The 13,829-nt window shown below is 40.2% G+C and overlaps 1 pseudogene; it reads right to left on the reverse strand.

Annotated features, from left to right (window-relative positions):
• The window catches only part of LOC127047370 (bifunctional heparan sulfate N-deacetylase/N-sulfotransferase 3-like), an 88,101-nt pseudogene that overhangs the window by 54,186 nt on the left and 20,086 nt on the right, over positions 1–13,829 (reverse strand).

Below are 13,829 nucleotides of genomic sequence, written 5' to 3' on the forward strand. Positions count from 1 at the left end.
GGCAGTAGTGATGATACAACCCTGGTCCCGCTGCTCCAGAAACATAGGGCTTGTAATACAGGAAAAATCATCATTAGCTGTTGGCATTAGGGACCTATGACTAAAAGTTTAGTAGTTTTGAATCTATCCAATAGAAAGGAGAGGTACATACACATTTACACTAACTTACAGCAGGTTTAAAAATGGTGAAAAAAATTATGAAATGTTTGAATTTAAAATAAAAGTGGCCAGCTCTGTACGCAGGTCAAAAAATGGAAGAAATTTTAACTACACCCTACCCGAAAACTCTGAAAAAAATTGTTAACATTTGAAAAATTCAAATCATGTTGACCAGCTCTACACTAATCAGCTTACACATTTATTATTGGGGCTACCACAGTAGAAATAATAAAACAGTTAATAATTTGTTAATTCAGTCCCACTAAAATATAAAAGGTGTATCTTTGGGACCCTTTCTTCACGGAGCCCATTTAAAAGACTCAGCCAGCTTGAATGATTCAGTTCTCTATTCAACAAGATCTGCAATGCATCTCACCCAGACCCATCAATTAAACCAGGACACACTGATGGGGAAAGAGAGAAAAACTATTTCTCTGCTCTCAAACCCTACAGCAGCAGCTCAGTAGAGTGCCCCCCACCCCAACCCCTTTCAGACTGTTCTTTCTGTCAGTATGTCTGTGTTTTAGGCAGAGACAATTCTTGTAACTTTTGAAAGTGCTGAAAAGCACCAACTGAAAAGGAAGTGGGACCAACCTTTTTAAAAGAAAGTGAAGAGTATACATGTTGGTGCATGCACCCACACATACAATATTATTCACGGCCTTTAGATGGATAGATCCATCAGACTGGAAGGGTAGTTCCTTGTTAGCTGTTTATTTGAGCCCTAGGAATGACAGAATGTAGACTACCATGTGGAGAACTGGCCATAGTCTGATACCATTTATACCAGTGTAAATTTAGATTAACTTCGTCAAATTAAATTGAGCTATATCTGTGGGCAAGTGACATCAAAATTTGGCCTATGAGGATGTTACATATGAATATATTTTGTTGGAAGCGAATTCAGAGATCATGCATTCTTCTCACACCCATGTGATTGATTAGGTACTTCCCAATGATCTTCTGGGTCTGTCATGGTGCTGTTGCACCATTTGCTTTCAGATTTAGACAGCTTCTTAGCAGAGACCTATAAATGTCATTCGCTGCTACCAAGAGAGACAGCTAAAGATGTCCCCTGAATAATGGAGAGCCTTCAGTCATTTGGAAGAGTGAAGTAGTGATTCAAGATTGATGTGTAACTAAGTGAGCTAGGGCCTGCAATTAATCTAACGTTTTTCCAATTCATGAAGGCTTTGTCTTTGTTTCTGCATTACTCGTGACTATGTAAATATTCTAAAATTACACATTTTTCTTTACATTACAAGTAAAACAGCAAAAAAATGTGACATATATTTGTAAGGAAAAATATAAATGGAGCATTAAAGCTTTGGCAGTATCAGCTGCAGTTCTACTATTTTACTGGATGTTATTTGTTGATACTGTAGATGCTCCTGATAGATTTTAGCAGAAAATAAGTCTAGCATACATGAATTTCAATACTAGTTATATTTCAACAGACCTGTCTTACATAGTTGTCAGTTTTTTTAATTGGTGGCTGGACTTGAGTAATAAGGTGGTTGTTTTTTTAAGTGGAAAGCATGCTTGTTTTAGGGGCAAACGGCTCTTGAGAGTATAATGATAGAAAGAGAATTAGCAACAAAAGTACCCTAGCCACAAGCATCATGGTGAACAGGAGAAAAAGGCAGAATTTAAATCAGAAAGGAAACTCTAGAAGCTGGAAAAATGCTCATTGTATTATATCAGAAAGTTAGTGGGAACACTGTGTGATTCTTTAACCTTATGAAAGATACAAATGTATCTATTGGAGGGGCAAGGTATTAATCCAAAACACAGGTATACAATGGGAGGGTGGATAATAGAATGCAGTAATGCTGATACAGACTTAGGGGTGACACAGGACTAATAATGAGATAGAGAAGAAGACAGAAAAGCAATTGAGGTAGCTCCTAGGTTTATATATATCTTTAAACCTGGGAATATCACTGAGAATGCTATGGTCTCATTCATCAATGATTACCTCCTGCCCGTGGACCAAAATCAAGACCCCATGGGCTCTGCATCAAGCTGGACCTAAGTTTTGCACCAAGACTTAACTTTCTGCAGTAGTTTCAGCTTAAAAAAAACAACAACAAAAAATTTCCATTAAATTAAAGATGATTATGAATAATATAAGGATAGTATTCTTTGTGCTATTCAAATTGGAATTAAATAGTTTGTAACTATGTGTAACTATTAATTAATATGGACAGTTCCAATTAATTTAATAGTTAATTAAGTAGTTTGTTACTCCTAAATTTGTAATTGTCAATGTGCTGCAGTCATTAGTATTGAAAATACTTAAATAAATAATATAAATTATTGAAGGAAGCAGGAGGATTTGGCATCTGGATATGAGACAGTTGAGCATTTTGCAAAGGTATGAGAGGCAGTTTGCATTTGTAGAACAAGCACCTTAATTGGGTATTAAAATGACAGCACTGAAATAGTTAACACAACAATGAAATTTGCATCTTTAAGTCTTAGAGTCAATATCACATAAGAAAGACAGTTCACACTTCTCAGATATATTGTTTCAGGTTCTAAGAAAGACATCACTGCACTAGTTTATTCTCAGTTTATTCATAAACTTTGATTCTATAACACTGTTCTGGGAAAAGGTAGATACTTCAGTAAATTCTCCAGCAACAGGGCAGCTCTCATTCTCGTGTCCTTGTGCCACAGAGCTGGTGAGAGCTCATCACACAGTCCCATAAATGTGGCTTTCCTCATGCGAAAATTCTGCAGCCACTGCTCATCATCCCAGACGTGCATCACGATGTGATCCCACCACTCAATGCTTGTTTCCCGAGCCCAAAAGCGATGTTCCACTGTGGTCAACACCTCCATGAATGCCACAAGCAATCTAATGTCGTAGCTACTTCGTGTGGCGAGATCAATGTCACGCTCCTCTTGCCTTTGCAGTTTAAGGAATAATTCCACTGCCACTCGTGACGTGTTGGTCAGAGCCAGCAGCATACTGGTCAGTGGTTCGGGATCCATTCCTGCAGCCCGAAAGAGGCAGAGCACGCAGTACACAAACCATTGAAAGATGGTGCCAAATACAGATGGAAGCACAGGGATTGCTGTGATGCAAAGCAATGCATCATGGGGCATTGGGACTGGACCCAGGATTTGCAGCAAACCGCTCCACATTCCCACAAGACTTAGCAGCAAAAGAGAAAGAGGTGCTCTGTGGAATAGCTGCTCAGAGTGCACCGCTCCAAATAGCGTTGCAAGTGCCAGAAGTGTGAACATACTATTGCTCATGCAGCTGTCAATGTGAACACACAACAGCAGTTTTCCTTCTGTGATCTCTCAGTGGCGCTGTAACTGCTGGTGCTGTAACTATGCCAGTGTAGACGTTAGAGTGACCAGACAGCAAATGTGAAAAATTGGGACAGGGGGTGGGGGGTAATAGGAACCTATATAAGAAAAAGACCCAAAAATCAGGACTGTCCCTATAAAATCGGGACATCTGGTCACCCTAGTAGATGTGCCCCCAATCCTGATCTACAACACAGTTGTATCATCTTGACTAAAATGTGTGAGACTGCATGATTAAATTAAACTGGTTCAGCTTTGTATGTGGACACTCATACATCAACTTAAACCAAGTATAGAGGAGCTTAGCTTGTCGAACAGCTAACAGGGGCAAGCCAAACTGATGCAAGCCAGATTTAAACATACACACACATGTTGCAACAATTGAAGTAGCTCAGTGCAACACCACTCCTTTAGTTAAGCTAGTGCAACTGCTCCATGTCTTTTAAGCCCCAAGAGAATACCCCAAAGGTGATACTTGATTATTTCCCTGAGAGAGCTCTCCTGTAGGCTGCCACCAAGTTGTGATTTTGTTACTGCCATGGATGCAGCAGTGCATATTCGGAAGAACGAATCTCTAAAATCTGAAATTTGGTCTAAGGTCTTGAGTGGCCTCTGATCCTAGCATGGAGTTTGACAAAAGATGTTTGTATATAGTATATAGTATATAGTAATTTTTACCTGGCTCTTGGCTAAAACAAATTTTGAGCAGTGGAGCTGTTTTAGTCAGGCTACAAAGTAACCATTCTGAAAAATAGTGTCACATGCCTCAAATCTTTGACAGGACAAGTTTTTGGACTGATACCCTGAAGTGGGCTAGGAGCACACAGGGCATCCTAGGAAACTAAACAGGCTAAAATAAAATGTCTGCTCCAGGGAGTAGTTTTTGCAGGCTGGAAGCACTGTATAGACACCTCCTAAGAAGCTGCAGCGTATTCCGGGGTGAACATTATCTTCTTATACTCCTAAAACTTAGGTCATCCTACATTGCCTTGGGCTGTGAAAAATTTCACATCTTTGCATCTTAGGTCAACCTAATCTCCACAAAAAGAACAGGAGTACTTGTGGCACCTTAGAGAATAACAAATTTATTTGAGCATAAGCTTTCGTGGGCTACAGCCCACTTCTTCAGATGCATAGAATGGAACATATATTGAGGAGATATACACATACAGAGAGCATGAAAAAGTGGGAGTTATCTTACCAACTCTGATAGGCCAATTAAGTAAGAGAAAAAAAACTTTTTGAAGTGATAATCAAGATAGTCCAGTACAGACAGTTTGATAAGAAGTGTCTCCACAGTAGATGGAGCTAAGTTGACAGACAAATTCTTGCATTTATTTACTTATCACCTCTCAAAGGGGAGGATTTACTACAGCAATGGGGAAAAAACAACCTTCTGTTGCTATACTGTCTAACTACAGTGCTACAGCAGTGTAGTTGAAGTGCTGCAATTGCCACTAATAGCACCTGTAGTGTAGATATACCTTTAGGTTAAGATACTGGGCAGTAATTCAAGGGATCTGAGTTTGATGTCTGCGTCTACTACAGATTCCCTGTGTGACCTTAGATAAAGCCCATTGGAGCCTGCTCCAAAGCCAATTGAAGCCAAAGGCAGATTTTCTATTGGACTTCAATGGGCTGCAGAGCAGCCCCCCAAATTTCTCTGTGCCTCAATTCTGCAACTGTAAAATAGGGATAATAGTAGTCCATCCTTATTTCGCAGAGGAGTTGTGAAAATAATTCACTAATAACTGTCAAGTGTTTATATCTGTGGTGAGAAATGCTACTGAAAAGTCTATTAATAAAACATTCCGGCACTAAATTGAGTCTCATAATTTCTCTCATCAGGACAGGTAGCAGATAACATGCTCATATTGACCTTCAAGTAGAAGGATTTCAAGGGCTGAGAGAGAGAAAGCAAAAAGCATAACTAATTTCTGGAGATTATATATACTCTTTCATGTGAGAAATGCAATTCTTTCTTAATTGAGTTTCTTCTCTCTCTCTAGCTGCAGAAGTAGGAAAAGAAGAATTTCATATCATTCCCACTGGGGATCTAGAAACTTTTGCTTCATATCCTATCACCATTTCAAACCCATTTCCTCATTCAAACTCTTACTATGCAATTACAGTCCCTTAAAAATGGAATTAAGATTGACAACATGTTTATGATCAAACCTATTATAGGTTTAATTGGAGTTGTCAATAGGAGACTAGTGAACAACATTAATTTTTCCTACTATCTTATCAGTCTACTGCCTTATTTGAGTACATAAAATGTTCTGCAATAAATAAGTAGTTCTATAAGAAACAAAAACATACAAATTAGGTCAGATCCTCATCTGATATAAATCAGTAGAGTCACACTAAAGTCAAGAATCTAGAACAATTTTCACCAGCTGAATTATTCATGTCAGTTCTGCCTAAGGGGTTTGTACTGCCATCCATAAAGTTTGAAAACCTTCCAGGAAGGGTGGGGTGGGGGAAGGATTATCATAGCAACACCCCAGCTGTACGTCATAGAATGTTTAGTTATAACTAATGCTGTGCAATGTTCTTTCAGAGACACTCATTATTGGTAGTACAAATAATGTTAAATATGATTAACTGTATCAGAGGGGTAGCCGTGTTAGTCTGGATCTGTAAAAGCAGCAAAGAATCCTGTGGCACCTTATAGACTAAGGTCATGTCTACATCTAAAATTTTGCAGCGCTGGTTGTTACAGCTGTATTAGTACAGCTGTATAGGGCCAGCGCTGCAGAGTGGCCACACTTACAGCAACCAGCGCTGCAAGTGGTGTTAGATGTGGCCACACTGCAGCGCTGTTGGGCGGCTTCAAGGGGGGTTCGGGGAACGCGAGAGCAAACCGGGAAAGGAGACCAGCTTCGCCGCGGTTTGCTCTCGCGTTCCCCGAACCCCCCTGCAAACCGCAGGGAAGGAGACCTGCTTGTTCGGGGGTTCGGGGAACGAGAGAGCAAACCGGGAAAGGAGACCAGCTTCGCCGCGGTTTGCTCTCGCGTTCCCCGAACCACCCTGCAAACCGCAGGGAAGGAGACCTGCTTGCTCGGGGGTTCGGGGAACGAGAGAGCAAACCGGGAAAGGAGACCTGCTTGATTACCAGAGGCTTCCTCCGGTATGCTGGGATACCTGCTTATTCCACGGAGGTCAAGAAAAGCGCTGGTAAGTGTCTATACTTGATTACCAGCGCTGGATCACCAGCGCTGGATCCTCTACACCCGAGACAAAACGGGAGTATGGCCAGCGCTGCAAACAGGGAGTTGCAGCGCTGGTGATGCCCTGCAGATGTGTACACCTCCTAAGTTGCAGCGCTGTAACTCCCTCACCAGCGCTGCAACTTTCTGATGTAGACAAGCCCTAACAGAAGTTTTGGAGCATAAGCTTTCGTGGGTGAATACCCACTTCGTCAGATGCATCTGACGAAGTGGGTATTCACCCACGAAAGCTCATGCTCCAAAACTTCTGTTAGTCTATAAAGTGTCACAGGATTCTTTGCTACTTTTATGATTAACTGCTAACTGTGTCTATGGGTGCAAAGCTTATAGTGGAACCAAATGAATACAAGCTGACAAGAAATGTATTAATTATTCATATCAATAATTGTTAATGTAAAGTGTTCAGCAGTATACAAAACAAAGATGAAGACAATTCTTTCCTCAAAAAGCTTACATCTTAAAAGACAGATATGGAGAAGACAGGTAGCACTGCTAATTATTGGTATATTTATACTTGTTTGTTTAGTTGTTGCTGGATTTTGTTTTTACAGGCATTGTGTCAGAAATAGGTTTTAGCGCTCTTTACTAAAGATTTAGGATTTGTGTATACAGCCTCACAGCGTGCACTAAAGCGTTGTGCTGTAACTGTCCCATGTAGACTCTGCTAGCATGAACTAAGTACCTTTCTAAATCTCAGTGATAATGGACTCCTAAATATTTTGGGCAGTGGGTCTTATTATGCAGTCACTATGTAGTAACAATTTTCATTGAAGTATATAGAATTTGTTTATATGTTGTGGTTGCCTAATCAACCTCCTGCAGTTTCCATTCAATATTGAATCCATGAAACACAGATTTAATACATAAAAAGAACAAAGCAGCCTCTTAGATTCTTCTCCTTTTTATGCTATGTACTGAAGAGAACTTACGTTGTTTCACTAGTTAAGAGACAGTTGATACTTTCAGTCAGCTTAGTGAGATACAGACTCAGCAATAGGGCCCTACCAAATTTATGACCATGAAAAATGTGTCACAGACCATTAAATAGGTCTCTCCCTGTGAAAACATGTGTTTTGTGTGCTTTTACTCTATACTATACAGAGTTCATGGGGGAGATCAGCATTTCTCAAATTGTAGGTCCTGGCCTAAAAGGGAGTTGCGGGGGGGCGGGGGGGGGGGCTCACAAGGTTATTTTGGGGGGTTGGTGTCACTGTACTACCACCCTTACTTCTACACTTTCTGATCTGGGTGGCTGGAGAGTAGCAACTGTTGGCCAGGTATCGAGCTCTGAAGGTGGTGCCCTGCCAGCAGCAGCACAGAATTAAGAGGTGGCAACGCCATACCATGTCATCCTTACTTCTGCGCTGCTGCCTTCAGAGCTGGGTGGCTGGAGAGTGGCTGACTGAGGGACTAGCTCTCCAGGCAGCAGCGCAGAAGTAAGGTTGGCAATTCCATACCATGCCATCCTTACTTCTGTGCTTCTGCTGTCAGTGGCTCTGCCTTCAGAGCTGGACTCCTGGCCAGCAGCTGCTGCTCTCCAGCTACCAGTTCCGAAGGCAGCACTGCCGCCAGCGGCAGCAGCCCAGAAGTAAGGGTGGCAGTATCACAATCCCCAGTACAATAACCTTGTGACTCCCCCCCCGCGTGCACACACACACTTCTTTTAGGGTCAAGAACCCTACAATTACAATACTGTGACATTTCACATTTAAATAACTGAAATCATGAAATTTACAATTTTTAAAATCCTATGATCATGAAATTGAACAAAAAGGACCAAGAATTTGGTAGGGTCCTACTCAGCAGATATATACAAAGCTTGTTTAGCTTATCTTTCAAGGTGGCATATTTGATGGTGTCATAACTTTCTACTCAGATCTGAACCTTAGAGTTCAGAACATGAGAAACTAGCATGAAACCTCCAAACTTAATTACCAGCTTGGATCTGATATCGCTGCCACCAGCCAGAAGATTCCAGTGTCTGGCTCACTCTGGTCTCCCCAAAACCTTCCCTGGGGGACCCCAAGACTCAGATTCCTTGAGTCTCACAACAAAGGGGAATAAACCATTTCCCTTCTCCCTCCTCCCCTCAAGGTGTTCCCTCCCTGGGTTCCTGGAGAGATATACAGATTCAAGCTCCGTGAATCTAAACAAAGGGATTCCACACTGTTTACCTCCTCCCAGATTTTCCCGCCCTGGGGACCCTAGGATACTCCCTGCTTCAAGTCCTTGAAACACAAGTACCGAGAGATCTAATCTCTCTCCCCCCTCACCCAGAGGGTATGCAAAGTCAGGCTTAGTAAATCTAACACAAAGAGATTTTCCCTCTCCTTTTCGTTTCTTAGCCTTAACCAGTGAAAAACACTCAAACAGGTCTTAAAAAGAAAGCTGTATATAAAAAGAAAGAAAAAGACATAAAATTGGTCTCTGTATCAAGGTGACAATATACAGGGTCAATAGCTTAAAAAAAATGAATAAACAGCCTTATCCAAAAAGAATACATTCCAGCAACTACACACATGTAAATACAAAAAAACCAATATAAACCTATTGTCTTACTATCCTTGTACTTACAACTTGGAAACAGAAGATTAGAAAGCCTGGAGATTCCTGTTGTCTCTCTCAGAGCCCAGAAAGAGAACAGACCAAGAACAAAGGACTCACATCCAAAACTTCCCTCTACCCAGATTTGAAAAAATCTTGTTTCCTGATTGGTCCTCTGGTCAGGTGTTGTTTGTTACCCCTTTCCAGGTGAAAGAGACATTAACCCTTAGCTATTTGTTTATGACAGATGGTTTTTCTCATTCTAGTTTTAATGCTAAGAGACATGGCAAGAGTAAAGGGACAAAAGCAACCTTTGTCATATCCCTCTTTGAAAGCAGAACATAATTGTTAGCCATTCCGTTCATCTGCAAGTAGGCAGAAAGATGGTAATATAATAAGGATATTTTCTTACTAAAAGGAGCCTGCAAACCGAAACCCTTTTTAATTAAATGGCCTCTCTCATCATGATCCAAACTAAGCATTCTAGCACCCAAGGGTAAGTCATGCTACCAGCTCTTCCAAATGACTAATTCAGCGAAAGCTACACCCAGAGACTCAGATTCCAACCTGAAGGGAATGGAATTTTCACAAGGGATATTGGGGGAAAAGAAATCCTGCCCCTCAGGCCATGGGAAGCCCATAGAGCTTCCCCTTAGAGGCTACTTCAGCTCAATAGCTGAAGTAGTTCAATCACTCTCTGTCACAGGCTGGTAGCATTCTTCTGTTGACCCATCCTTTTAGCAGGTGGTAGTATCCACACAAAAAATGTGATTGATTCATGTTGCCTCAGTGCGATAGCTCATTAAATCCATTGATGTAAGGGAGATGGTAGTGGCTGTTCTGACAAAAGCAACTGATGTCTAGGATAGAGGAGTGTTTATGGAGATTTATGGATTTGTTTTTAAACCAAGTTACTCATATGGCCAAACTGCTGGAAGATTAATAGAGGCCAGAAGGGATCATTTTGATCATCTAGGCTGATCTCCTGTATAATACACAAGCCATAGAATTTCCCATTAATAATTCCTGCTTCATTTCCAAGTCCAAGTCCTGCTTCAAATTCTGGTTGTGGGTTCTCCTTTGTCAGCAGAAAATCCTAATTTCAATCTGATTTGCTTGGATTGAAAATACTTGACATGCAATTTGAGATTTAATTTCTGCATAGTGTTTGGCTTGGAAATAAGATGTTACCTTCTCTACTGCTAAAGATGGAATTAATGTCATATTTCAATGTATTATTTCCAGAGCTAAAAAAGGTATTCTCTAATTTTTTCCTCATTTTTGCTTCCTCTAATAATGGTTCTGCACTATCAGCTATATATTAAGGTGATGACTCCACAGTATGCTCCCTGCATCTCTAAAATCAGCAGATGCTCCTTTATGGAAATCTTTGAACATAGGTAGGCCTGAACGGGAATTTGAGAAGCTGCTCACCTAGGAAGTAGCTGCTTTCCGCAGTGTGTGCCCTTACCTACTTGGATATCTACAGGTTATGCATCTTCCCAGTTCTACCATAGACTTCTTATGTGGCCATGGGTAAGTCATTTAGATTGTTTGGGTATGTCCACACTGAAATTAAAAAGCTGTGAGTGGCCCATGCCAGCTGACAGGCTCATGAGCTATTGAATTACTATGTAGATGTTCAGACTTGAGCTGGAGGCAGCCCAGGTTCTAGGACCCTATGAGGTGGGAAGATCCCAGAGCTCAGGCTGCAGCCTGAAACTGAACATCTATACCACAATTAAACAACTCCTCAGCCCAAGCCCCATGAGTTTGAGTCAGCTGGTACGAGCCAGCCACAAGTTTTTAATTTCAGTGTGGACACACCCTTAGAGCCTGAGCACTAGTATCTCAACCTTACAAGGCTATTGTGAAGATAAATATATTAAAGATCGCGAGGCACTCAGATGCTACAATATTGGGGGCCATACAAGTACAATCAATAGCTATTTGGAAGGTAGTGTTGTTTCTTTAAACAGTCGCAACTGTGGTTTGCACAACTGTGGGGGAATTAGCCAATGAGGGAGTCATCCATATTTTAGGAATAGGAACAACAGGACAGCTATGCAAGATTCACAGGTTTTGGAGATCAAGCTTCTGTGCCTTGCCCTTTCCATGGGGAAAAGGGTACCAAGGAAAGAGGAGATAATAGAATCTCATGGAGTTTCCTGCCCCACCATCTATGAATCTCTCATGGAAGATAAAACAAAGCTGTGAATTACTAATTTTTAAACAAAAATACACAAAATTATTTATATGTCCTACTTTGTGTTCTTAAAAGACACCCAGGCCTAGGCTAAGTGGGGTTTCCTAAACTGAGAATAAATCATATAGGCATTTTTCTGTTTTCTCAGAGATTCCTTTATACTGTATTAGAGAAGAAATAAATCTCCAGTGCTGACTCATCTCTCTGGTTTCCATTAATTCCAAATTTATATGCACACATGAATAGTCATATGTCATAATAAGATCTATGGCAGTGAATATTATACACAAGGATCTTATTTAACTTTAAAAAAATTAATTTGTTCTGAAATTAGCTCTATGGAGTTCAGAAGAAAAAAAATTCAAGTGCCATGTCAATCTCCAGCTGCCCGAGACTTTCAAAGTATTTTTATAGATAATATTTTGTGCTTTTGAGAGACATGTAATTTTAGGCACATGATTTATTGTTATCTATAATAAAATAAAATCTTCATTGACCAAATGAGGATCCTGGGACCAGTGGTCCATGTCATTACAGATACTATGGCTCCTCCCTAGGCCACTTATATTCTGCCACCAAACCTCATCCTTCAGCTCTCAGAACTTTTGGAAAAACACCCACCATGGTCCAGTGTTTAATCAAGTTATTATCACACAAGGCAGTGCATAGTAGGTTAAATGAAGAAATTAAAAACCCTGCACCACTAACAGCTTCAGCAAATCACTCTTCTCTGTGAACATTTGAAATAAATAGCAATTTCCCATTAGGAATGCTAATGCCAGAATCTCAATTTTAAATGATTCCATCTACCACCCAGAAAAACCCAAACCCGACAGTGGTAAGTAAAATCCACAGTGGAAAAAAAAACAAAACACCTTACACAGATATGGCATCTTCCATAGTGCCTACTCAATCTGGATTCCCTGCCTTTACTCTATTGCGACAATGGAGAAATTTCATTTGCCAAAGTGGACTGCTTTGCTGATTGTGTATTTTCATTAAGACAGGAACCTAGAACCTTGCTAGTTGAAGAATCTCGTATCAAGGAACTTCATAGTTTGAACTGTACCTTTCTCAGATATCTAATGATATCCTGAGCATCCCAGTTAAGGAGGCATGAGTACATGCTGCTTTCTGGGTTATTTTTAGGATACCGAGAGGGATTCAAATAAGTAGCATAGAAGAGATTGATACAAAATGACACTATAATGTGAACCCTTTCTATCACCAATTCCCTGTCAGATTCAACCTCTAGTAATCTGTGGATCCAGTTTTCTGCAAACTGAATTTCCTCCATGCCCTGAGCACCATCGCTTACCTAATATCCTGAGATACCGAAAGAAAATACTGTCCTCAAGATATTCTGTGTCTTTGAAACTCAATCACATTAGCTTCCAGGATGCCCATTATTTTTTCATTAGAGAATACCAAATCCAGAGCATACATATCTCATCTTAGTTTTCCTAATTTCAGATTAGGATGCCACATTCAGCTTTAAAATATTCATTAGTAGATATTTTCTCTTAGATTTAAATACTGACATTTTCATTTGACTCATTTTAACTCAAGTTTTCAGACTAAGCTGTTGTCAGCAATACACTTATCGGCTACACAGCTATTACCATGGATGGGTCTGTGATGTACATTATTTTATTCACAACTGGTGAAAATAAATTCACCTCAAATAACATTTTTTGGATTTTTCTTTTTCATTTGAAATCAGAATTTACAGATTCCTGTATTATCCTGTATTATAATTAAACATACAAGATTATGACAACCACATTTGTAGTTGTCTAGAAAATAAGAGATAGGTGGTGTCTTTGAGGAGGGACAACCAACCTCTAGCGCAATGTTTTTAGTGCTGCAATTAATAGTAGGAATACCAGTATAATCATATGATCACAACTTAATTTGGCACTGGAAATGTCTCAAATAGAAATACATACCTGAAGGTCAGGTGATATGCTCAGTGACGTAGCAGGGATTTATGGAATCTCTCACTTTCAGTCTAATTGTCCAGCAACAATCATGCAAAAATGCTCCTGACTCCTCAAAAAACAAACAAACAACAACAAAACACAAAAATGGAAGAGGGGGAATGTGTTTTTGCAGGGAAATATGAAGATTCCTCATAGAAAATTGCTTCAAAGGAAAAAAGTAAGCAAGCGGTGTATGACATGGTGGCAGCTTCTGCTGCTGCTGCTTACAGAGCTGAAGTGGATGTCCCCAAAGAGCACTTATCCACCACCAAAGAAGAGACGTGCTTAACTTTACATACTGTGAGTAGTCCAAATTTAAGTTGATGCATATAGTTAAGAATATGCAAAGGTCTTCTCAGGATCAAGGCATAAGGTGGCAAT

Source organism: Gopherus flavomarginatus, chromosome 3, assembly GCF_025201925.1.
Source record: "Gopherus flavomarginatus isolate rGopFla2 chromosome 3, rGopFla2.mat.asm, whole genome shotgun sequence".
Taxonomy (NCBI): domain Eukaryota; kingdom Metazoa; phylum Chordata; order Testudines; family Testudinidae; genus Gopherus; species Gopherus flavomarginatus.